Source organism: Gavialis gangeticus, unplaced genomic scaffold (genome assembly GCF_001723915.1).
Source record: "Gavialis gangeticus isolate Ggan-Ray unplaced genomic scaffold, GavGan_comp1, whole genome shotgun sequence".
Lineage (NCBI taxonomy): Eukaryota > Metazoa > Chordata > Crocodylia > Gavialidae > Gavialis > Gavialis gangeticus.
In genome coordinates, this window is record NW_017728992.1 from 124,054,311 (window position 1) to 124,078,370 (window position 24,060).

Here is a 24,060-nt window from a genome sequence, read left to right on the forward strand (position 1 = left end):
TAATTGCTATTTAGCAAATACTATTTAGTTATGATCATTATGAAGCAAGTGAGTGTCATGAGTTGAATTTTCATAAGAAAACTGATCTTGGAGACCTGATTAACTAGTGTCGGGTTAGGCCTGTTGATTGCAGTTTGATTTCATCTCCCCCCCTCCCCCTTCAGACCATTGAATCCCAGTGTGAGTTTGCCTGAGAGAAAGAAAAAGATTGCAGCGCCTGGTAGAGTGGAGAGAAGAATGACACCAAAACAGAAAATGGCCCCTAAACCTTCACCTAGAAGAGCTGTAGCACCCCAGACTGTGTGTGTCTGTCTTCCAGATAATTTGAAGGATTTATTTACAAATATTAATATTCACAGTAAAGACCAGATCCCAGCAGTAACCTCTGATGCTATCGTCTGATTGCAAGGAAGTCCAGGAAGAGCACGCAGTACTTGACGTGCAACAGGGCCTGATGCTAGCATGAGCTCCAAGAGTAAAGATAATGAGCCTGAGTCAACAGCCAGTCACTCACATGCAACTGTTTTGATTTGGAGATTAAAAAGCAAAACAAAAAACCCTCATTGATGGGCAGACCTAGTAGCTCCCTGGTGGTTCCCCTTGCTGGCCTCTGACTCAACCAGTACGGCTTTTGCTGTTTCCTTATTCTTTGGTTACACCGAAATAGCAACTGTCATGCTTGCAGAGAGAACTATGCAGTGTGACTAGTAGGAGGGGAAACTGAGAGCCGTTTTAACCAATGGCCATTCAGAGAGATACTCAGGTTTTCCACCAGGACCCTAGGACTCTCTGTTTTGAGCAATAATGCTATTTGATCCAAACTTCCCAGCTTCCCCTGGGAAGGCAACCATCGGGTTCTCCTCTACTGTGACTGGGAGTTACAGGCCCCCCTGCTACGCGTGTCCTATTCACCTTTCCTCTGCTCTCTTCATAATACACAGCGCCTCTGGTTCTCTGGTTATAGGCCACGCTGCAAAGCGCTGCTCTGTTGGGGGCTGAGGGAAGCTGTGCAAATGCATGATGGCAGCCAGCCTGGCAGGAAGCAGGGCTACCAGCCCTGCAGGTTCACATGTCATGAGACAGATTCCTTCAAACCCCCAAATATAGTGTAATTGCATTGTGTTTATTCATTTGTCTCCTGATTTTTTTTTTTTAAACACCTCCCCGCATACTCTCGGGGGGGGGTTGTCAATGCTTCTGGCTTGTTGAGAGAGGTGATTTGGGACCCTGCCCTATATTGGCACATCCCTACCCCCAACCAGTTCTCTCTCAACCTCTTGCAGCCCGTGGGGTTCTTCCCACCACCTGTCTGATTTGTTGGAGGGCTTGTTGTTGGATTGTTTTACAATCAGGCCCCCTTTCCCCTCCCAGCCCTCAGGCAGAGTGTTACAGGGACAGAGGAGTGGCACAAGGGATGGAGGAGGCATCTTACTGGTCTCAGGAGGGGCAGGAAGAGGAGTGGAGGATGAGGAGCCTCCCTGAGCTCTGCCTGATCCTCTGCCCTCTCCCTTTTGGTGAAAGTGGTGCTGATTCCTGAGTGAAGCGGGAGGGGAAGAGGAAGGGGAGCACTGCTTGTTTCCTGCAATAGCTCTGGTTGGGTGTCATTCAGCAGGAAGTGGGAGAGTAGGGAAGGCAGCCACTAGGAGAGAACGTTTTTGCCAGGCACTGGGCTGAAATCTTTGAATGGGCTGGGCCTTTTCTCCAAGCAGCACCGAGTCTAGCCTCAGTCAAACTTAAAAGTCAGTAACACTGTCCTTGCTGAGAAGGAGACAGCTGAGAAAGATTAGAGTCTGAATAGGGAGGTATTCCTCAGCCCAGAACTGGATCTGTTGGGAAACTAATACATCTTCTGTTTCTACTAAGTTTCCTATGACACTTTCCCTAGATACAATGGGGATGCATACGTACTTTCCAACCCTAAACAAACCGCATCCATGTCTTATGACTTCCTTCTTAGATGACCACAGCTACAGAGAATCCATGTTGGCTCTGGGGAAAGAAAGGGTCCCCACATGAACATCAGTAGCAGAGCCGTGTGAACAGCTGACTTTTTTTCAGTTCATTAGCTAAACTGAAAATATAGCAAAGCAAACTTTCATTTTGTTTTAATGTTAACCCATTTTGAATGGGCAAATTTCCAAAGGAAGCACAGCTTCAAAATGAAAGCTCAGAATATTGTCTTTTTGAAATGCGAAACACCATGTTCTGTCTCTTTCAAAACTTTCCTTCAGCCAAAACTATTCAGCAAATTCAACAGGAAATTTGGCAGATTTTCAGTTGACCTGAAACTTGAAACATCTGTTTAGAAACAAACAAACAAAAATTCACTATCCCTCTGAAAAAAAAATGTTGGAGCTCTTTCCTATAAAGCACAATCTGACGCTCTGCATGGAGAGAGCATTTATTTCTAACCTGTGCGCTTCATAATTGGGAATTAAAAAAGGTATAAATGGTTCGTTCATTTACTTTTGGGGGGAGGGGTACTACAACGTGGATGAGAAGAGGAGCGAATCGGAAACAGCACAACTCATTCAACTTTGTTCACAGACTCCATGGGCAAAACCCTAGCTCTGCTGAAATCAATGACACAACTCCTCTCCACGTCAGCTGCTCCAGGAGTTCACCCCGTATCTTTATCCTTTCTCAAATTAACTGAGCTTTGAAGCACCAATCTCTGGCCTGGCACTGTGGATCTATTATGGGGAAGCATCTTAATCATCTTTATAAGCAATTATATTTTTAATGCTGTGTTGCTAAATCATGTGGCTGCTAACACACAGTGTATTTTAGTCTACAGGTACCAGCTGTTACAGTGCTGAACAGCTGACAGTACTAAACTGACTCAGATGCAGACACACTCACTCGCTCATGTACACGCGCTCGCCCCAGCCCCAGCCCTAGCCCCAGCCCCAGCCCCCGCCTCTTCCTGAGCACAAACAAAACAAAGAAATCTCCCAGACCTCTCTGAGGGCATCCTCTCCTCCCATCCCTGCAACGAGGATTTCAGTGCTCACTTCCTTGTTCGGAAAAACACCAGACCTTCTCCTACCTCTCAGTTCTCGTTTAGTTTGCCTAGGAAACTCTTATTATGTCTTTTATTCAAATGATCCTGATCTACATTTTGTTTTTATGGCAGGTCAACATTTTCTTTCTTCCATTCATTACAATGGCTATTCTCCTATCAAGAACGGTTCCTCTCTCTCTCTTTCTCTCTCTCTCCCTTTTTGGTTGAAGCTGATAATTAACCCTTCACAAAACAAGGCTTATGGCACAAATTACTACCCAGCAAATGTGGGGCTAGGGAGGGGGGTGTGGGGGATGGGGAGGAAGATGACACAACAAACATTAGACAGAACAGCCTGTTCCAGACATAACATCTGCAGAATGAGTCCATTTTTCTGTAACTCTAATCTCATAATTCATTGTTTGTGTGGTGTTGGTTACAGTAGCTGAAAGGGGGAATAACAGCAGGTCAATTTGGCACAGAGTCACGTTTGAATTTGAAATGAAGGACTAGACCTCCTTCTCACGAGGAATTGAAATGTTGCCAAAAAAATGGAAAATAAGCAGGAAAGTAGCTTAAAAAATTAAGAGGCCCTTAAAGTTCCATTATCCTGAGAAAAATCCTTCTTTATTAAATCACGTGCCTGTTTATGACTAACCTGGAGACCGTGTGATGTAAATTGCTTCTGCTGCGTGTTTATTTTTTGCACATCCATGCAAATAGCTCCTTAGTCAGCCTTGCTTTTGTTTCTGGCTACTTTTGCTATTCGGCTCTTGTGAAATAGCATCCGGCTGCAGGCTTGGGATTGCAAGGGTTGCAGGACCATGGGTTGGGTTTATTTTGTTTTCTTTTAGTGATTAAAAATCCCATGACATTTGTATGTATTTTAATCTTAAACTTTTTGTAATGAACACACACATGAAATTGTGAGCCTAAATCAAGTAATGGGGAGGAAGGGTGCTTGCAAGGCCGCAGCACATCTGCTCTTTGAAGAAAGAGAATGAGCAAAATAGGTTTTTCTTCTGCCTTCCATTTGTGTGTTCATAAATACCCTGATGAGAGACTGTCCCTGTGTGTGGGTACATATGCAAGAGGGAGAGTAAATAAAAACAGAGTGAGTCTCTGTGTGTGGGGAATGCCCTTCCGCCACCTCCTCTTCCATCCCCCCCTCAGCATTTGACCTTGAGCTCAGTCTCTCTTTCTCTCCCTCCCCACCTCTTCTGCATCTGGCATCAAATGCAGGCTAGTACAGCTGGGGTCCTAAAAGTCTCCTTTCTACCCACGGTCTAGGAACCACAGCTGCCCACCTTGATCCCGTTAACCCTTGCCATTCCAGAAGGCACTGCATGTGCATTCTCTGGTGAGGAGGGTAGACAGGTGGCCTCCCCTGAGTGCGCTGTAAATACCATTCCATGGATTAATTGGTACGATGTCTTTCCCCCCCCTCCCCATTCCCATGTGGTGAGAGGTCACCATCCTCCCCCTTCTCCAGGAAGCACTTCATCTCCAACGTGCCTGATTTCCACCAGCCAGAGCTAGAGTCAGTCGTGGCTGCTCCTGAACCTGGGCATCCTGTGCTGTTGCTGCTGCTGCTAAACAACCATAATCTGTTTGTCTTTTAAAGCAGCATTTTATGGAACAATAGCCAGCCTTGTGCTCTCTGAGACTGTGCATCCCTGTCCTTGCAGCTGGTGCCTCTACCAGTACTAAGCTCCAGTGAACAAGATCAGCTGAAACCCTCATTCCCCTTCATCCTCTTCAAGGGCTTGCCTATCCACTGGGGCCACTATCAGTTACATGAAACATTTGGTTTCCAATGGAGTGTTTGTGCTGGAAGGCACAGGTCTATTCGAGCAGCAGGCAGTGATCCTAGGCAGCAAAAGCTTGCCCTGTGTTAGTTTACAACAGTTTCACCCACACAGAAAAGTACAATGGAGACAGATCATGCACAATGACAGGCTGCCGGCGGCTCCAGGGGATCCATAATTTATGATGTTTTTCCTACCAATCCGGTTTTGGATTTCACAAGCAGACCAGTTTCCTTTCCATTTGTTGCTTCCTTCCGTCCCTATTTCAAGAAATTTTGCTCCAAGCCCCAAATGAGCAGGACCAATGATAACTGCCCAAATCATAATGTGCTGTATTTGCATAGGCAGAGGGGAACCCCCAAGCTTACCTAATTTCTGTCAAATTCTGACATAGAAATGCGAATGATTTCACACATGCCTTATAGCATTTGAGCTTCCTGAAAAACACTAGCAGCCCATGTGTCAGCACCCTGAACCACATTCATGTTCATTGGGTCATCTGGTAAAACAGGGCTACAGAGATTTCCAATAATTGGGTGATTAAGGGCAAAGATACTAACAAAGGCCTTTAAGGATTGTCCTTGCTCAAATAAAAAGAATCAAAGCTTAATCTCTTCCATCATTTGTAGTCTAGCAGGCACTTCCTTGTTGCATAGAAATACAAGACACCAAGGTACCACCTTCCCATAAAACTTCAGAAAAAGGAGAGAGGCTGGTGGGTCATCATGGTGGTTTACAAATGACCAAGTGACGTGCATTTCTGTAATGGGCTGATTGAGAACAATGAAACCAAAGTTCCTTAAACTTCAGATCCACATCTGAATTCTCACAGTATGAGATTAACTCGATGAATCCATCTGTGACACATTTATTTTTCTTTTTAATAAAGGTCACACATTGCAGGTTTCAGACCTCATTGTGCTAAACTCTGATGCAGTCTAATGCATTGCACAGACCAAAAGAAACAACTATCACAAAGCAGTAGGGAAGGACCGGCATGGAGAGGGTTTGTAAAAGTCTAATCATTTCCTATCACATCACTGGGCCTTGCTGGAGGGTACACTGTGAGTGAGCTGGTTTCAGTTGTAGTTGAAGGTAATGAAGGGACAGGCCAAGCTTCCTCAGACGCTTTGGGGGTGGGCCATGAGCTCTCAAACAGAGACTGCCTTACTGCTGATGGCTGGGTCATCACTGTGGTTTACAAATGACCAAGTAAGGTTAAAACCACAGTCACTGTGGTTGCAGACAGCTGTGATTAGTCACACAGTAAGTGATCCAATTATGGCAACCCCTCCACCCCATTTCATCTGTCTAAAAGGGAAACCCAGGTCTCTGTTAACTTGATTTCAAAAAAGATTTTATATTGTAAAGAAAGAGGAGCCTGAGGTTTGAAAGGAAAGAAGAGAGAGATGCTTTGGCTGTATGAAATTTAGTTAGTATATAAGGTGTGCATCTCCTCTGGTTTCTGACTGAATGAAACTGGGGCTAAGCTTTCAGAAGTGAAGCAGAAAGGAAGAATGATACTGCACTGTATGATTCCTATGCTTTATAAATAAAAAGCACGTGGACAGGTCAAAAATAGTGCAATATGAGATGGATCCTGAATTTTTCTTAGAATCATTAGCATTTTGGCTGTGTTTATGGTACGCTGTAACAAAATTCAAGATGGAGGATGATGCAAGTAAAAGGTCAGGGTGTTTTCTTGTTCACTCAGGCTAAGTACAGCCAGTCAAAAACCCCAAGGCTGAATTGATTCAGTCTTTGCAGGTTAGTCTAAGCTGCAAAGATTGAACCAAAAAGCAAATGAACAGACTTTCACTTGTGATTCAGGAAATGCAGCCACGTGCCTGGAGTGACTCAAACCAGAAGTCAGGGGGCGCTAGAGCATGGCTCTCTGGCACATAGCCAGCATGGGCAGTGTGTTTCCTTCCTCTTCCTGCTGCCCCTGAGGAGTCTGGGATTTACAGTTCACAATCACAGCAGCAGGGCTCTGTAAGGTTGCTCATCACTTCCTCTTCCTGCTTCCAGGTGTCCCAGCCAGCAGTAAGTAAGCCAGCAGGACAGCGCAGCTCTGTGCTTGGGGGAAGGGGAGTTTAACCACCCCCCCTTACCCCAAACCCTGGTTGGGGTTTATGTGGGGGGGCAGTGAGCTAGCCCTCACTGCTCAAGCTAAGGAGAAGAGGGGTGGGGCCAGCCCTGGTCTCTGGTGCAGACAGCCCAGCCCAGGGCTGCAAAGCATGCTGGGATGCTGGGGGACTGTGATTTAACTTGAAGCAGAAAGGGATCTGGGACAGAAGTTTCATAAACCGGTTTGACCTACATCAGTTAAGTCTGATACTACATTCAGCCTTGTTTATCTTAAATCAGTTTTAGCCATTTTGAAACTGGTTTATGTGCACTAAACATCTGTTCTGTTACAGGTTAAAACCAGTTTCTGATCACTTAAACCAGTTCCTAGCTCAGGTTCCTAAGTCCAGGTAAGTATCAAATAGCCTGCAAGCTCTTAGTGAAATCAATGGGCTACAGCTAGTGTTAACTGCCCTAACACTATTTACTCTGTGGCTTTAGCAAGTCAATTAAACTCTTTGTATCTTGGTTTACTGGCTCCCTAAAATGGGTATAATGCAGACATAGCTCCCATGAGTGCTTTGTTGTTTAATTGTCTAGGGGAATCCTTTATATTTGAAATATGAATCATTTAAAAAGAAAGGATGTAAAAATAATTTTAGGTGCTGCACCTACATCTCCTTTTCAACTTTTGTGGTTTAATAAATACATTGTTCCTATGTTCTTAAAGTTTGCAACGAAAGACTCACACAATCAAGAGGGGAAACTGAGTGAGTAATTTACCTTTGGGAGCCTTTGCAATATTTCCAGCCCAATACACCAAGGAAATAAAATGACAAGAAGAGAGAAGATACTTTTTCCATTTGAGTAACTATCAGGGTAACTTGTTGCAGAGTAGGTACATCATTTTCAGGAGGGTGGGATTTTTTTTTCCAATTGACTATGTTCCTTTAACAAGACCTGTTTCTCTTCTGCATTTACATGTAGACACACAAGTGGGTGGGGTAAACCCCTGTGTGGGCTACCCACACTTTTGATTGGGGCACATGAGGAAGCAGGTGATCTGCACCTGCTACTCTCTCCCTGGAACAGGTGAGTAGAGGAGGTAGAGGCTATGTTCTCGCTCATTGTGACAGCCAGCAGTGCTGACTTAGCATGATGAGGGAGGTAATCACTTCCTACTGTTACAGACCAGCAGCTTTTTACTACACAGGCTGAAGGATATGGAGAGCAGAGAATCACTTTTTCTCTACTCCTTGGCAGCAAAATAATATCCCTTGCTGAGAACTGTCCTTCCCACAGAAAGCTACTGTTGAATATTGTTATATCACAACAAAATCCTCCAATAAAATGCGTAACAGAAGTGATGATGCTGATGAGCATTTATTATTTCATTTTGTTTTAAGATTTGGTTTGGGTGGGCTATGCAAACCAATAACATTCATTCTCTTTAAGGCCCCTCCCATTGCATTTAGCATGTATTTTCCCTTTCAGTGATAAAAGTAATTGTCCCAGTGCAGAATGCTGAAGACAAGTATATTTTTGTTAGCCATCTGAGGGTTAAGAAATGGCTAAATCAAGTTTTGCTGAAAAACAAGAAAACCACAACTTTGCTCCTGTGCTGTGGTAGACTGAGTTTCACCCATGTGCACAGTTTTATAGCCTAGCTGTAAATCCTTGGAAAACTTTCTAATGGAGGTCCTGACAAATCCTTTAATGTGCTCGTTCCGGCACTTGTACAAGTCGATTATAGCTCCAGCCTTCTATGTTATAGTAGACTTAGTCTCTTTGGTTCCAGAAATCAGTTTCATGGCCCCCTCTCATGTGTGCCAGTGGAGGCTGACAAATGAAAGCTAAGGGCTTAGTCCTGAAGAGAAGTGGAGTAGGGCTGGGAGGGAGCAGACCGGAACCAGAGACAGTGCTGTGCTAGATGGAGACCTTAGAGACAGGCAACAGCCCCTTGTCAGAGTTCTGCTACTTGTCTTAGGGATTTTGCCAGCTTCTTCTAGAGTCAGCTCCCGTCTGGATATTACTGTACTAGGTCTGACAGGATTTTGTCTCGGTGTTCAAAAAAAAAAGTTTTTGATGGGCATTTGTTTGGTCTTTCAGAATATGTGGGTGTCAAATACTTTCAAATATATTTCTCGGGTAAGGATAGCCCTATGCATCTCTACCAGCTGTCCTCACCAGTGCACTTTTAACATAAGCAAATTTCCATTATGACCAGTACATTTCTCAGGAATGTTGTAGAAACACTTTCTCCAGGGAGCCCTAATTGCATTGTTTGTGAACACAGTAACGTTGCCTCTTTCCATGGGTTTGAGAGAACAGTTTTTGTTTAAGTGAAGAGATCAGTGGCCACATTCCCCAGTCTCTCTCTTCTTCTCCTTGCAAGTGCTTCTACCCCAGTATGTTAGATCGTTCACAGATTACAGGGGAATTGTCTTTGTAGGACTGGCACCGAATATTGGCAGCATGTTGCTGCTCAGGAACGGGGCTGCTGTTTTTTGTTGCTTGCAATCCATTCAGGTGAAGTAAGCTCAGGGGACAGGGTTGTGCAGGGTGAAGGGCTGGCCAATACTTTCAGCCTAGCAAACATCATGTGGCACTGAGCAGCTGGCTATGAGAGATAGTGTTTCACAGGAGTCAATGGAAGCATTTGGTCTGTCTGGCCTTGGCTCTCCCTGTAGCCTCAGCTCAGCTCTGCTGTGCATTTGGGTAAAGCAGGAGGACTTACAAACAATGAAAATGTTTTCTAAGCATGTTAGCTATGCATCTCTCAGGCTGCACTGGGGCAATAAGCTGCACCCTAGGCCCATATTTCCCCTGCCTGTCTGCTTGTACCATCACTCATATTGGTGTAAAGTGTGTACAAAATGCCGCCATTCTGATACGGTAGCTTTTTATCGTATTTGTTACACAGCCTAAAAAGAAATATAGAATCAGGCCAGCTTATCCCTTCCTTTTTCTGTTTGTCCCTCACCAGTTACCTCTCCTAGTTTTCTCAACGGGGTTTAAAAGCAGCACAGATTTTTATGTGAGGATAACTATCGTAGCCCCCTTTCCCAGTATCTGTGTCTCATTCTCATATCAGCATCACACCTCAGTTAATCAATAGCAGATATCCAAGACTTCATGGGACAGTTTCCTTGTGGAGGGAGAAACCAGCATTGGGTTTGGGAATAGTGGTAAGTGTAATGTAACTTATGTTCTAGCTATATAAACATAATGGTCCTAGGACAGGAGTGGTCAAGCAGAAGGCAGAACCGTCTCTTCTTTTAGGATGGCCACCTTGACACTAATGCCTGGTTCTGCAAGAACAACTCTCTTCCAAGAATTGACTTATAACTAAAGACAAAAGCAGATGACAAACTCTTCTGCTGTTCACACAGCTCTCTCTCCAAGGAATATGTTAACGCCTCTGCCCGGGATATTTCTCTATAAAACCCACCTACAGCATGTCTCCCTAGGACTAAACATTTTCTTTCCTTCCTAGAAACAGATCTTGGGAGATGGTGTGTAACAGCACCACCTGGTGACATGTGTCATAATGCTATGCATCTGCCTGTGCCATGCGGAATGTCATTATTATTAGCATTTTCATTCTTTCTTTTTTGGAATTGAAATAATGCCTAGAAACACCTTACCGAGAATCAGGCTTGCACGGTGCCCACACATCACAAAGAGACAGTTCTTGCCAAAAAAAGGCAGACAATCTTAGTGACTGACCCCAAATCCACCCAAATTGTTGGGAAGAGTCTCATAGATTTTCAGGGGCTGTTGTTCAGGTCCTTTAAGGGTAAAGAAAATGAAATAGAAGTGAAATTATTTTCTTCGAGGAATATATGGGGATATAGTCTTGCATAATTATGCAGGTGTTAGTGTCACTGTCCCTACTGCCTTCATGCTACTGATCTAGAGCCTAGGCCAGGTATGTTTTATATAAAATTCATAATCAATCTCTTAGTACATAATTTACTTGCTGTAGAAGAGACATGTTCTCATCTAATCTTGTGGCAGCACAGGAGACAGTTCTACCTCATATTTTCAATGTTTTATCCAGTCAATCAAGTCTGGAGTTGTGGGGCTTCCATCATTTTCCTTCACATGCTAGTTGGCACTTCTTGTTAAGTGTTTGTATTGTGCTCTCAGAGTAAGGAAGAGAGTGGGCTGCACTGCAGAACTATGAAGCATTATTCTTGGGGCTGGTAGAGATGCAAATCCTAGTTCTCTCTAGTGTTCTCATTCTCAGAGTCACTAGCACACCCCTGTTTCCACACAGGGCCCATGGCTGGATATGTCATGTTTCAAATGTGTTCAGTGACACACTTGAACATACTAGGGTAGGTGGGGGGGTGCTCTCCAAGTGCTGGCCTGGCCCACGCAGTCCTGGAAGGAATTGCTGATTACCATGCAATATATGGTCTGAATATTCCTCTGCCTTATTTTATCTCATTGCTTCTATTTATACCAGTACAGAGACCCAGAGCAATTTGTCTTCTCCCTTCCTGCCTTTCACACAACATTAAAATCCAGAGCAGCACTTACACAATGAGGGTCAAATTCCCCACTCTCATAAACTCTTCTGTAGAGGGACAGATGCTGCCCCATCGACCGACAGCAGTAGAGATCAGACTCTGAATCTGGAGTTGGTAGATTCTCCTGTTTGAGGCCTAGCTGAGATCCTGTTTGATTTGGTACTTGTGTGTTACCACACTGGTGGTATCAAATGTTGTAATTGATTTTTACTTGATTAGACTATATTGAAGCAGGATCATCTTAGTAAATGGGATGACTTGTGGTTTGGAATATGATATATGTTTTAACAAGCCACTCCTGACTGTAATCCCACCATGGAATTTGAGAGAGGGCATTTTTTATTTCTTCTTTGCTGTCCTAGGTTTCTTTTAAGAGCTTTATTCAGGAAAATCAAGATTGACCCCATTTAAATCTATGTTCAGACTTACAGCTGGATAATGAAGATCGGAATCTGGCCTATAATGTAAAATTGGAGTGTGCCTTATGAACTAGTGTATAAGATGAAAGTGGACAGAGAAAGGAACAGCATAGCATGGCAGCAAACTCTGTTTGGGGATTTGGTGAAAACCTCTTTAAAAACAGAAGTATTAAATGCAATGAAAGGTTCATGTTGCTAACAGTGCAACTTTATTAAAAGCAAATTAGTTTTGGTTTGGGTCTTTCAAAGTGAATGTTCAATAATATATCTTTGGGGCCAGAATTTGCAGATTTGGATAGGTATATGCCTTTAAGAGCAAAATTCCTAGGCTACCCAAGAATTCCAACATGAAGCTTTAAATATTTTTCATGTCAGCTCTGTTCCTACTACCTTTGTTTTCCCCTCTCTTGTCTGCCTTCTCTTGAACAGCTGGACTCATCACTGTTCCATTTTTCTATTGGTTGTGACTGAAGTGGCTTGAGGTCAATTATTTCCCCTGCAATTGACAAAGAATCTTGACTAAGAGGAAAGTGACATTGTCCCTTAAACACACACTGTTTCCACCCCCACCCCTGTGTTAGAAGAGGCCATTCCTTTCCCTTTGCCTGCGGCCTAACATAATTGTGTCAGTGGCTTCAGTGGAGTACATGCGTAACATATGGTAAGTGGGGAAAACATTTATATTCACCATAAAAGAGCAAAAAAAGATCCTAAAGAGTTTACTGCAGCCAGGACAAGGCAGATAGAATGAGCAACACAGTGACAGCCTTATCAATTGGAGGAATATTTGTCTTGCTTTTTTTTTTGTTACCAGTTTCAAAACTTTCAACATTTTGGCACAGAGATCCTCACTTTGGGGTGTGCAGTAGTAAAATTCTGAATAAAAAGCATGTTTCCCCAGCATCCTTTTCTTTGAGGTGCATTTCTTAAAGCAACCACATCAAAAAACGAGTACACAGAACCTACCCTACGCTATATACTTCCCCTGAGACTCGTGAGCCGTGATGACTCAAACCTGTTTTCCTTCCCCAATCTTCCCCTCCGCACCAGAGCCACAATTCAAAGCTAAACTAGGTGATCCTCCGCTCTCAGCCCGTTGGCATTTCTTTCCCTTAATGTTTTGACAAGGAGACAAGGTAATGCACTGCACGCATGCAGACTGTGCATTTTGGGCTACAAATTTGGAGGATAGGCTAAATAATTAATCGGTGTTAGATCATTTTCTGATGATTCACATGAAACCTCCAGTTGTTTCCATCTAGTCTCTCCTCAAATGTATTATGCAAAGCAGCTTCTGAAGAAAGTTTAAAAAGATCTTTTGTTTTCAGTGAGGGAAAAACAAAACACTTGCACATTCCCACTCACGCTCTCCTCAGTCTTACATACTCTCACACAAACTCTCGCCCTTCTCATCTTCACGTGCACACACTGGCCTTCTTTCTCTCCTTCTCATGTGAGCCCAGCAGTTGCTCATATTTATTCAATCTAATCAAATCTCTTCCTCTATTTTAGGGCATTCGATAGCTCAGACGTCTCTAAGGGGCAGTTTTACGAAGACATCTAAAGATGCAAACAGGTGCTTAATGGAACATTCAAAAGTGCCGAACACCTAACTCTCGCTGATTTAAATGCACGCAGATTTAAATGGACACGGGTGCTTTTGAAGCTTTCGGTAAGCTTCTCTCTTCATATTTAGTAGCTACCATTGAAATCTGGCCTTAATGTTTACTCTCTTAGCAGCAGATCTTCAATGGAGCTCACACAATTTATAGCAGCTGAAAGATATGCACCCAATATTCTTTATGGTGTTTATTGTACAATGTAGTTGAACTTAATATCACCCTGGGTAACACAGGCTTATTTAATAAGTAATTTAAAATTATTTTATTTGCTCTATTTGTATAATTATTATTTCCCTTTTTAATGTGCTTTGAGAATTGCAACTCTCTAATACCTGGCTTTAACGTATACATCTTCATAAGGTTAATAGAGGAATTTCAAATTGGCTTCATACAACTGAATGCTGAATCAGAGTGAATATTTACTCAGTGATTTCTTGTCTGGGAATCATCAATGAGACACAAAGAAAGAATACACGACATTGGCTGTTTTCTTTCATTGTCATGGTTTGGTATATGTTGGTGTTTCAGTGTTGTCAACTCTTGTGGTTTAATTCTGAGTCTGGCAGTAGTTCGCATTTTTTCTTAAAGCCCCAGCTTCTGGAGTCATGTGATTACATAAGAATCTCAGCTTTTAGTTTAAAAAAAAAAAAAAGGAGGGTTCTAGTCCTCATTTTTACAGAAAAAAGCTGGAAGCCATGAAGCCTAAGGGCTTAAAAAAGGGACAAATATACTGAACCCTACATATATTGTCATTTCTTTTTCATCTCAATATTTTTAAAGCCAATCACTTGATCTTTGTGGAGGGCTTGACTCATGACTGTTGTATACTTGGGGTTGGCAGGACTGAATTTGCACTTGGGAGGACTGACTGCCAGATTTCTGAAGGGCAGCAAGCAGATAACCATGGAACAGTGCATAGGAGTGAGCTGATCACTGGACAGGGAAAAACTCTTAATGGATTCTTTCAGATAAAAGAGCCCCAGCTACCTTTCTTTCCTATAATGGCCCCTGAGGCTAATGTCTTAAAGAGGAAACAAAAGGATTGTTTTACATCACACAAGTGGGGCAGGAGCACAGTGGGTGAAAGAGGCACTTGAGTAATGCAGTACTGCAGAGCTCTTCAGTGGGAAGGGGGAGGACTGGAGCTGCAAAGGGAAGGATGGGGGAGGGGCGCAGCTGTGTCTAACTTCTGCTTTGCTGTGTGGCCTCTGTTATTAAACCCTTTAACCCCTTCTCTGCTGTCTGTGTGCTCTGCCAGGGCTTTTCTATAGCATGATGCTCCAACGAATGTAACATCAAGGCAGGCCCAGTAGGTCTGCCATTAGTGTGGTGTGTTTCATGAGTCTACCCAGCAATGAAGAGGTAAGATTTGTGGCAGCCTAAACATTTAGTCCACAGAAACACCTTTAAAAGGTAGCGCTAGGAGAGGACGAGCACTGAACAGAATGGAGTTTGAAGAGATGCACTAACAAATAAGGAGGCAGTAAAATAACTTCCACGAAAGGGATCATGGGCAGCAGTGGGAATGCAAAAGAGCTAACGCTACTGTGTGACATGCAGTTTGGAATGGCTACATCCCAGCGCCTCCTCCTTTGTCTGCTGTCTTCACTGTCAGCTTTGGAGAGGGTGGCTAGAGCAGGTGACAGGAGCAGAGACTAAGTGGGAGCAGAAAGGCAGAATGAGATGGTTTGCAACTGGAGATTACTATCAGAAACCTCGGCCACCAGATCTATTTCTTTAATGATGATGCCGTTCACATCATTCCTATTATAATTCAAACAGAAAAAGAGTTCCATTATATCACCAGGACTCTCTGTGTTTATAGTTTTCCAAAACATTTACTTGGGGGCTGAAATTTTTTCCATATTTGGTTCTTGCTCAGCATCTTCTCCATACCTGTTTTTGGAGTCGAAAGTGATCACTGTGAAATAATCAGAAGGTAGACTAAATTGCTACCTTTTGATGATTTTTTGCCAAAGAAAAAGAAAATTCTGAGCTGATGAACAAGCCTATGTAATTTGCCATGGCTGAAATGAGATCCATGGTTTATCTGGTCCACTATCCTGTTTCTGATGGGGGTCAGCGCGAGTATCTTCAGGGAAATCTTCCTCCTATCTTCTTAAATCCTAATTGTAGATATTGATGAAAACCCTGCAGCATAAGGGTTTGCTCAGACTCTTTTGAAAAGAGTACGAATCTTCATCATTCACGGCCTAAATCAAAACGCTGCTGCAATAATGGGTGATGTTTGCAACTTGCCATGGATGTGGTGCCCACTAAGGTTTTGGTTTGAAGAAGAAACGTAAATGAAAGCAATTGTAACCGACCGAAAAATAACTCTTCTTGCCTGCTAAAGTTTTAACAAACTACCCCCTTTGTGAGGTTTCAATACTTAACCTCCCCATCCAATCCAGTTGGGTACAAAGATTGCTTTGGGAAGAGCTTCTCCATAAGGCATCACAGCGTGTCACTGAAGTGCATATGAAGTTGCGTGGGTTTTTTGGGTTTTTTTTTTTTATTATTAGAATACTCATAGCTACTGAGGGAAATACCATGTATACCTGAAAATGGCTGCGGGTCCTAGGAGCAGATCTATCCTCACACAGGTGCAAACCTCAGACCCAATAGGAGTTGGAGGCCTGGACGCTGATTTTAAGGGTGGCCGTAGTTTTCACTGCAGCTTCAATATTCTGTAGATTCTACTTTCTTTTTTTTTTTTTTCCACTACAAAGACCTCACTATCTTAATGAAAGCCAATCTGCTGCTGTCATATTTGACCCAATTGTGCAGGAAATGGCCTCTGCCCAATTACCAGCATGGAAATTAACAATGGTAGAAATTCACTACTCCCCATGTCATTCACCAGGGAGAGAGGGGAACTTTAAAACTTGTTTGGAATGGCTGAAATGCTAGTATTAAGCTAATCTTCTTTTTCTCTTAAAAAACACAAAGAACCTAAATATGTAGAACTCTATTAAGAATCAATGTTACCACCTGAACAGCAGTACGAAATGCGAATATTAAAGTTTCTAACAGAAATACTAATTCAGAGGCACTGTATATGAGTTGCATTTCCAAATATTGTTTTTATTAAATACGTACATTAATATTTTCTTCTGCTGTATGATATACAATGTTGCCAACTCACAATGTGTGCTGAATCTCATATTTGATATTTTCCTTAAAACCTCATCCCTAGAAGCTAAGATTTTTATGCAAGTTTCTAGCCCCTATGATTGTGGACAGAAGCATGTAAAATAACCCAAATATAAACTAAGGGCTCAAAAATCAGTAGTTAAATGTAAATAAACCCAAAATTCTTATTTAAATAAAACTCCCATTATTTCTAAGGTAACCTTATAATTTTTTTGGAGGCCTACCCTATGATTTTATGATTATTTGGGGCTGAGAATCCTGGATGTATCGCAGGAAACAAAAGGGAGCAATTTTGCCGAGTTAACATCCATATTGACTTCATTTTTCTGTTTCCTGGCTTGGAGGTTTTAACAGTGCAACTCAAATGTTGCATCAGTGACTCTTACAGTGATATTGTTGTGCATATGCATGGTATAAAGGAAGATTCTTTGGTAATAAATGCAAAGAATGCAAAGGAAACTTTTTATTTAGGCTGCCAGACACAGACCAAAGCTGTAGTTTTTCCTAGCTGTCTAGCTCCAGGACTGACTCTCACAGTGGGTGCCTGATGTGACCACAATGGGTCTTTCTAAGTCCTGGCCTGGATTAGGCAGTAGTAGAACAGAGTGAAATGCTGAGTACATTACATATATTTTTCTTATTTGTAGTGAGTTTGTAAAAAGGCACTCGACAGTTGTTACACTTTTCAAAAGTTACATTAGCAGCTTCTGACAGTGTAATGAGACTCCATCTCTTTACATATTTCTATTTGTTCATAATCCCTGACAAGACTTCACATTAATACTGTTTTTATTTAATATTTACTGTACAATGGTGTTCAAAGCCCAGTTAAGAATGGGGCCCAGGAATACTAGTACTAGATCTTCTACATAAGCATTTGCAGGCACAGGACAAGTTATGAACCAGAGTCATTTGGTAGAAGCTAATAAGAATACTATGTGAATAGCATGTTTTTAACCAAGGAAGTGATGTATGTTCTGTGAGGCTTCCTTCTCTTTATGTTTGGAAGTTGTTGGATATATTCAATTCATTAGAAATCCTTTGGGGAAAGTGCAGCTTCTTTTCCAGGGGCTCTCTTGGAATAGATGGGAGTCAATGAGTAAATATTCAGTATTGCTTTCTGTCTTATCTCTAAATGCAAAGCCTGGCTTTTACAGAAGAGACGCAGGTGATTTACTCCTGATTAAGGCTGACCAGGAAGCAAGAATGTAATTTTGAAAAACAAAAAATCAAGGTTCAAAATTTGTTATCATTCTGTAGTAGAACAAAAGCAAGAGCTGTCAAAATCTGTTGCTAAAAACAAGAGAGATGCAGAGAAAAAGACCCAGTGCAGGAAGCAAATAACCCAACTGCTTCTGCAGGGCAGCATGATTAAGACTGTTGGGGCCAGTGAGTTTACCATATAGACATAGCATAAGTCACTTAGGCACTTTTGAAAATATTTTGCCAGATGTTTATAATCACGTAACATTTGAAAAACCTTGTACAGAGGTTGTCAGGGAAAAATACAGTCAGGGGAAACGCAATACACTTTAGAATAACAGAATGGGTAAACAAGGCAGTAGTTCAAAACTACAGAACTAGTAGTTCCCAAAGTCACAACTACATGTGGGGCCTCAGTTCTTATTAGTGGGTTGTGAACCCCACAGATATTTGATTAGAAGAGCCAGGTTCACCCCAGAAATTTCTAGGCAGTAGTTCATTAGAGAAATCAGAGGCAGGTTGGCTTTATAGCAGGCATATAAAGTCATCTGGCCCTGTCTGCCAAATCAGATGCATGGGTTGGCCCCACACACTGAGCTGGCACACAGGTCCCTTCTGTCATGGTCACCTCATATAGCGCACTTCGCAGACCAGCCCCACGTGCTGTGTACACCATACATCACGTGGGGTCAGAGCCAGCACGGCTTCACGCAGGCCAGCTCCGGCAGGTGGGCCATATCTTTGACACCCCTACTCTATGAGATGATAATACTCTTCTCATTTCTAATGAAGCTCGTTCTTCCATTGTAGGAGAAAGTGACATTTGTAGTGATGCTTCACTATCAACCCACAACAAAGGTTAGATGTTGCCTGTGTCAAGTTCAAACAGGATATGTTTCCATGTATTGTAAAGGCTTCTAGCATCAGGCTGCTTTCTCTGAATGCCAGTTCCCAAAAATCATGTACTTGAAAGCCCTGCTACATATCTTTAAATGTGCCGGCAGCCATTACAAATCCAGCAAAGATCTTTATTAAGGTTCCCTATCTTAAAGAAGCCGTTGGGTTGTTAGCTAAGACTCATTCAATTCCTATTACTTCATATTGCAATGGAAGTTAGTTCTTATATGACCTTCTTTTAGGCTCCCCCTCCCCTGAGTATATTAAAATCATTTTCTTCAAATTTAAGATCCATTTAACATTTATTCCTCTTTAAACTAGAATCTAGTAGTGTTGTAAGGAATCTTTTCTCCCCCCTTTTATGTACTGCATAATAGCGGTGCCCTATTGTAGTTTCTAAATCCCTGGGACTACATAGTGCCTCAAAAGGGAGGGATGTGAGGAAGAAGTCAGCTGCCCGTGTTCATGACAGGGTACACAGTGGATACGTCTTGGGGAAGAGTCCTCTGGGGGGATTCCTCTTCCAGATACTACTGAGTGTGTGGCTCTGTATCATTTCTTATTATGAGCTAAATGGTGGAACTGGACCTCTAATTTATTACCTTTTGTTCTGTGGTCATTGATTGATTCAGCCACTTAAATGAAGAGACATATTCTAACAATGACCCAGATCTAATCCTGGGTACCAAATATAACAAGAAAGCTTGTCATAAGAGTAATCCTCTGGACCTTTGGGTCTATTCAGTACCATCACTAATGGCAGAAAATGCTTTAAAAAATCTCTGTTACAACTTTCCATAATTAGTTCAAGGAAACCTACTAAAAGAGCAAGGGAAGTAGGACTCTCCATGTTATGTGGCCCTCCAGCCATGCATCTGAACTACTTGGCCTTAGGCAAACAAATCCCTATTCTGCAGTGTCAGGAAACTCTATCCTATTCCTCCTTCTCTAACCTTCCTCAGCTAATAAACCGTGCCCAAGTCCCCTCTGTCTCTAATACATCCACTGAAGTCTCACTCTGACCCTTTTTTCCGGACTCCTTGACAGGCCTTCTGCTTGCAGCCTCCATCTAGCCAGCAGGTCATATTCACAGCAGCAGCACCTGACAGAAGAGCCCCTGGTGCTCAGCTGTGGTTTCTTTGTTCTGTCCCCTCGTTCTCTATTCCTGTGATCACCTCGTTATTATGTTCTCTCTTGCCTTCCCTGACTCTGCAGGAATCAACAGTAACTTCCCTCTCCATCTGCTGCTGCAGAAGGCTCCTGGGTTGCAAACTGCCCCTCCTCCCATATTTTTATCTTTCTTTCTTTCTCCTTCCTCCCCCCTTCCCCCCTCAAACTCTTCAGGAGTCAGCTGTCACTTGGTTTTATTTTCTCATGGCTCCTTTAACATGGTTACATATGACTTGCCTGAGCTATTCCTACACAGCTCAAAGAAAACGTGGCCAACTTTTGGCTGGTGTTAATTTAGCAGCCTGCGTCTCTTCCTCCTCCCTTGGGGTCCTACAGGCTATTGCTCCAGTGTCTCCACTCCTTGTCTCTTCATGACTCAACTGCAGCTGGCATGGCTGCTTTGAGCAAATCTGGGCCCTCCTGTGAAGTTACTCAGTTGAGCCCTTCCCTCCTCCAAGTTGTAAGGGCCAAGAGTCAGAGTGTGGCTTTCTTTTCTCTTCACACTTCCAAAACTGCTTTCCTATCAGCTGCAAGGATGGGGGGATGTGGTTTTATAAGGTAGAAATAAAGAAGGGGATTGTGTGTATTTATAGAGGAAATCATGGAGAGTGGATGCAGGTGGCTAGGGGGAAGATGGACTTTCCCCCATATTATAGCCAAGGCTCAGGACAGACGGGGAGATGCTCTCTCTCCCTGTCCCCCTCTTTCTCCCCAGTTAAGGTTGCTTCGACTTCCACACTCTGTCAACACACGTGCCCTACCACTGAGGCACTTTGCATACAAGAAAGCACTGCATGCACACTTTGGCTCTTCTTGGGGTGCAAGAGGGAATCCACACAGTGGTGTCTGAACCAGATCTCGAAGCTGGGCCTCGCGGGCTGCAGGTCACCTGCTGGAACTCAGCAGGCCCTGAACTGCTCATACCAGGAAGGAATTTAAGGGGTTCCTTTCCAGTGGGAGAATTTAATGAATTGACCCTTTCCTGCTTCTACATCTTTTTGTTATTGCCCTGGGGCCTAGTTAATTTCACTCCCCCTTTTAATGAGTCAAAGGGGTCTACTTGGAGGCTTTCCAAGGCTGAGCTTCACATGCTTCCTGTGTCCTTACAAGCTTAATCAGTTTGCCACCAAAAGTCTCATTAGATGTAATGTCAGCTCCATTTCTGATACTCCCTCTCAGAGGAACTGTATCCTACACTTGCAGGGTGATGAATTGCCAATATACTCCAAATAACTCACGTCCCATCTTCTATGTCCTTCTTTTTTATGCCTTCTCAGAAATAGAGCTACATGCTTTTCAGCTTTCACTGTTCATCTAGAGAATATGAGATTGTCCTAATCTCAAACTTTCTGATTTTAATCTGCTCATAGCTAAAATTCAAAGCCTTAGCTGCTTCTTGTTGTTCCTTGGACTGGGTCAGTTGAGACTGTTCATCATTAGGAGCTAAGAAGCACACAGCTGCTGCTGGGTATGCTCCAATCCAAAAAGGGGAAGTATGTGCTTTAAATGGTAGTGCAAACACTTGTGCTTCTGGGAAGCAATCATTCTCATTTACTGCAGGTGAATCATACTGTACTAGCTGGATGACTGGTGAATCACTGGAGTATTTGACATGTTAGAGTGGTGGAAAATGATTCATCAAAGATTTGATCTCTGGAGATTGTTTTCTTTGGGAGAAATTTTGGGGAGCTGAATTCTTTCTCTCTCTCTCTCTCCACTAAAGCATAGTTGGAAATAAAAAGAGAGAATCCTACTAAAACAAAGAAAAAAAAGAGCAAACACTGTGCTAGCGGTTTGAAAGCCGTTCCCACAGACTACTTGCCTTTCTGTCTCTCAGTGCATCTAAGGGAGCTGCAATTAGTTGGCAAGAAGGGAGAAGCTGGGGGAGGGAGATGGTGTGGCTACTCTGCAGTATACCTTACCTATGCCAGACATAAAAACGTAAGTTGCAAAATGCAACTTACCTGCCATGCATACTACTTGAACATCTATGAAAAGTTTGGGAGGGGAAATGCACTTGTGTATCTCATTTATATTTGACTTTCCACAGAATTAGGTTCCAGTCCAATATTATTTTGCCAGCTTCCCTAAGATCATCTAGTGGGGATGATTTCCATTTCAGGTATAAGTAGTCTCAGCTCTAGTAATCATAAAATGTAATATGGTTTTCAGTGCAGCAAGAGCGGTAACACCCTCATAAAAAATCCTATTTATGTTTGATTTTGAACATGGTATTACAGTGATTTAAAGGGTCCATGTCAGAAGCATACCAAGATTAGCAGCCTTCTATTGGTCTTAGTCTTATTCACCTACAATTTTCAAAGATGTATTAATAGCTTAAATTTTTAATTTGAATTTTTCTTCAATTTAGAATATCATTAGGCTGAAAGGTGCAAATGAATGAGTCAGGCAATGGTAACTTGGTCTGTTCTGAATTTGCACGCTTACATACAGGAGAGCCAGATGTTTAAAACTTGTTCCCCTTGTAGTCTCACAATTATGGGGGTATAATTTATGGATCAGATTGTATGCTGCACTGTGAGAAAGATCAAGGGGCCTTTAAGTCACTGTTAAGCCCTACTCAGTTTGAGCTACTGAAGAGGCTGAAGCAGCTGCCTGTGAAATCAAGCAGGACCCAGTTTTGTCCACCTTGTCTAATGTGTTTCTCAGCAGGTGGAGATATAATTATTGGCTGAGTATAGTCCTACTCAGAGTGAGTAAGCAGTAGCATGTCCCAGGCTTTTAGGGCAAGGCCTTACACTGAAAAGCAACTTGGGACAATGAACTTGCCTAACTTTCCATGGGAAAGCACCAGATGTAATGCTGGTGCTAAATAGATACTGATATTGCATTGTTATTTTTATATGCTGTGTTGTTGTTTTATTATAATTAATACTGTGATGGGCATAAGCTTTTTGCACAATTAAAGTGATGAAGTAATAATACAAAATATGGGAGTTCCTTTGTCTAATGGATAAAAGGAAGTAGCAATTAGGGAAGCTATCATTAACTCTGTAGACCTTTGCAAGGACAGTAGAGAGCTACTTAATAGAAGGTTTGGAAAGTGCTTTTTAAAAACCCTATTAGAAAAATACTCGTGTTAAATTGCTTGGGCTCCCCTACCCAAGTTTCAGTGCCTAGCTTCTAAGATAGTTCCATATTTATTATTTTTAAAAGAAAATACTTCAACTGTCCTTAATTTACCTTCGACTGAAATATGGAGGGAAACCCTTACAAGAGTTTATTATTAATATTTGGTATTATTAGCAATCATGTTACCAGACAAGAAAACTTAACACCACAGATTCTCTTTCCCAGGAGTGTTCCCTCCTCACCCAGGAGTGTTCTGCGTGTGACAGTATGGCAAAAACAAGTTATCAACAGGAATCAAATTCCTGAGAAGTCTGGTCATTTTAAAGTTCCTATATAAATGAATAGATTCTAAGGCCTTGTAGGCTGACCTCCAGCACAATGTAAACCATGGAGTATTACTCAGTGGGCTTGTCTACATGTTCATTAATGTACTTCTGGTAATACGCATTAAATTTAGAACCTCCATTGTGAGGTACTAGTAAAAGGCATATTAGTCTATTTTACTGCACGTTAGTGGAAGTGCACTTTTTGTGATGCTTTAATGCACATTAAAATGGGCTAATGCGCATTAATGCGCATATGTAGACACACCCAGTACTTCCTACATTGAGCCATATCTACTGACTGTTCTTTAAAAGCCTCTCTTATTTTGTGGCACACAGTCACCTCAGCTGCAATCTTCTCCCTTAGCAACCTTTGCCCCACACGAACTCTTGTTGGGTACAGTATGCATGTGCATGTTTGTGTGTGAGTGCGTACACTCTGCGTCTTTCTAAATATAGCAGTATAAGTACAGTATGTTCTGCACACTAAATCAGCACAGTGCGATCATTTTAACCCCAGCTTGGTGCTGCAGCTGCTAGTACTCAAGCAGCATATAAATTTGGCATCCAGTAGTTGGCAGAACCTCAGGACTGTTCTTCCTCTTTAGCTAATAATGGCCTATCTAGGTTCCCCACTCTCCAAATGTATTTGGTTTTAGGGTAGGCTTTTCTCCAGAGAAGTGTTCTGCTTGCTATTTTACAGATGCAAATGTAAGGCTTTGTGACATCTACTGCCTTGAAACATCACTCCTAGGGATGG

At 42.5% G+C, this 24,060-nt stretch overlaps 1 long non-coding RNA gene across 1 annotated transcript; it reads left to right on the plus strand.

Moving 5' to 3' along the window:
* The first annotated feature begins 8,649 nt into the window (after window positions 1-8,649).
* On the plus strand, window positions 8,650-23,473 carry LOC109299701. Its single transcript, XR_002097958.1, has 3 exons — window positions 8,650-8,661; window positions 9,297-9,299; window positions 23,371-23,473. It is a non-coding gene; the product is annotated as an uncharacterized LOC109299701 (long non-coding RNA).
* The last annotated feature ends 587 nt before the right edge of the window (window positions 23,474-24,060 follow it).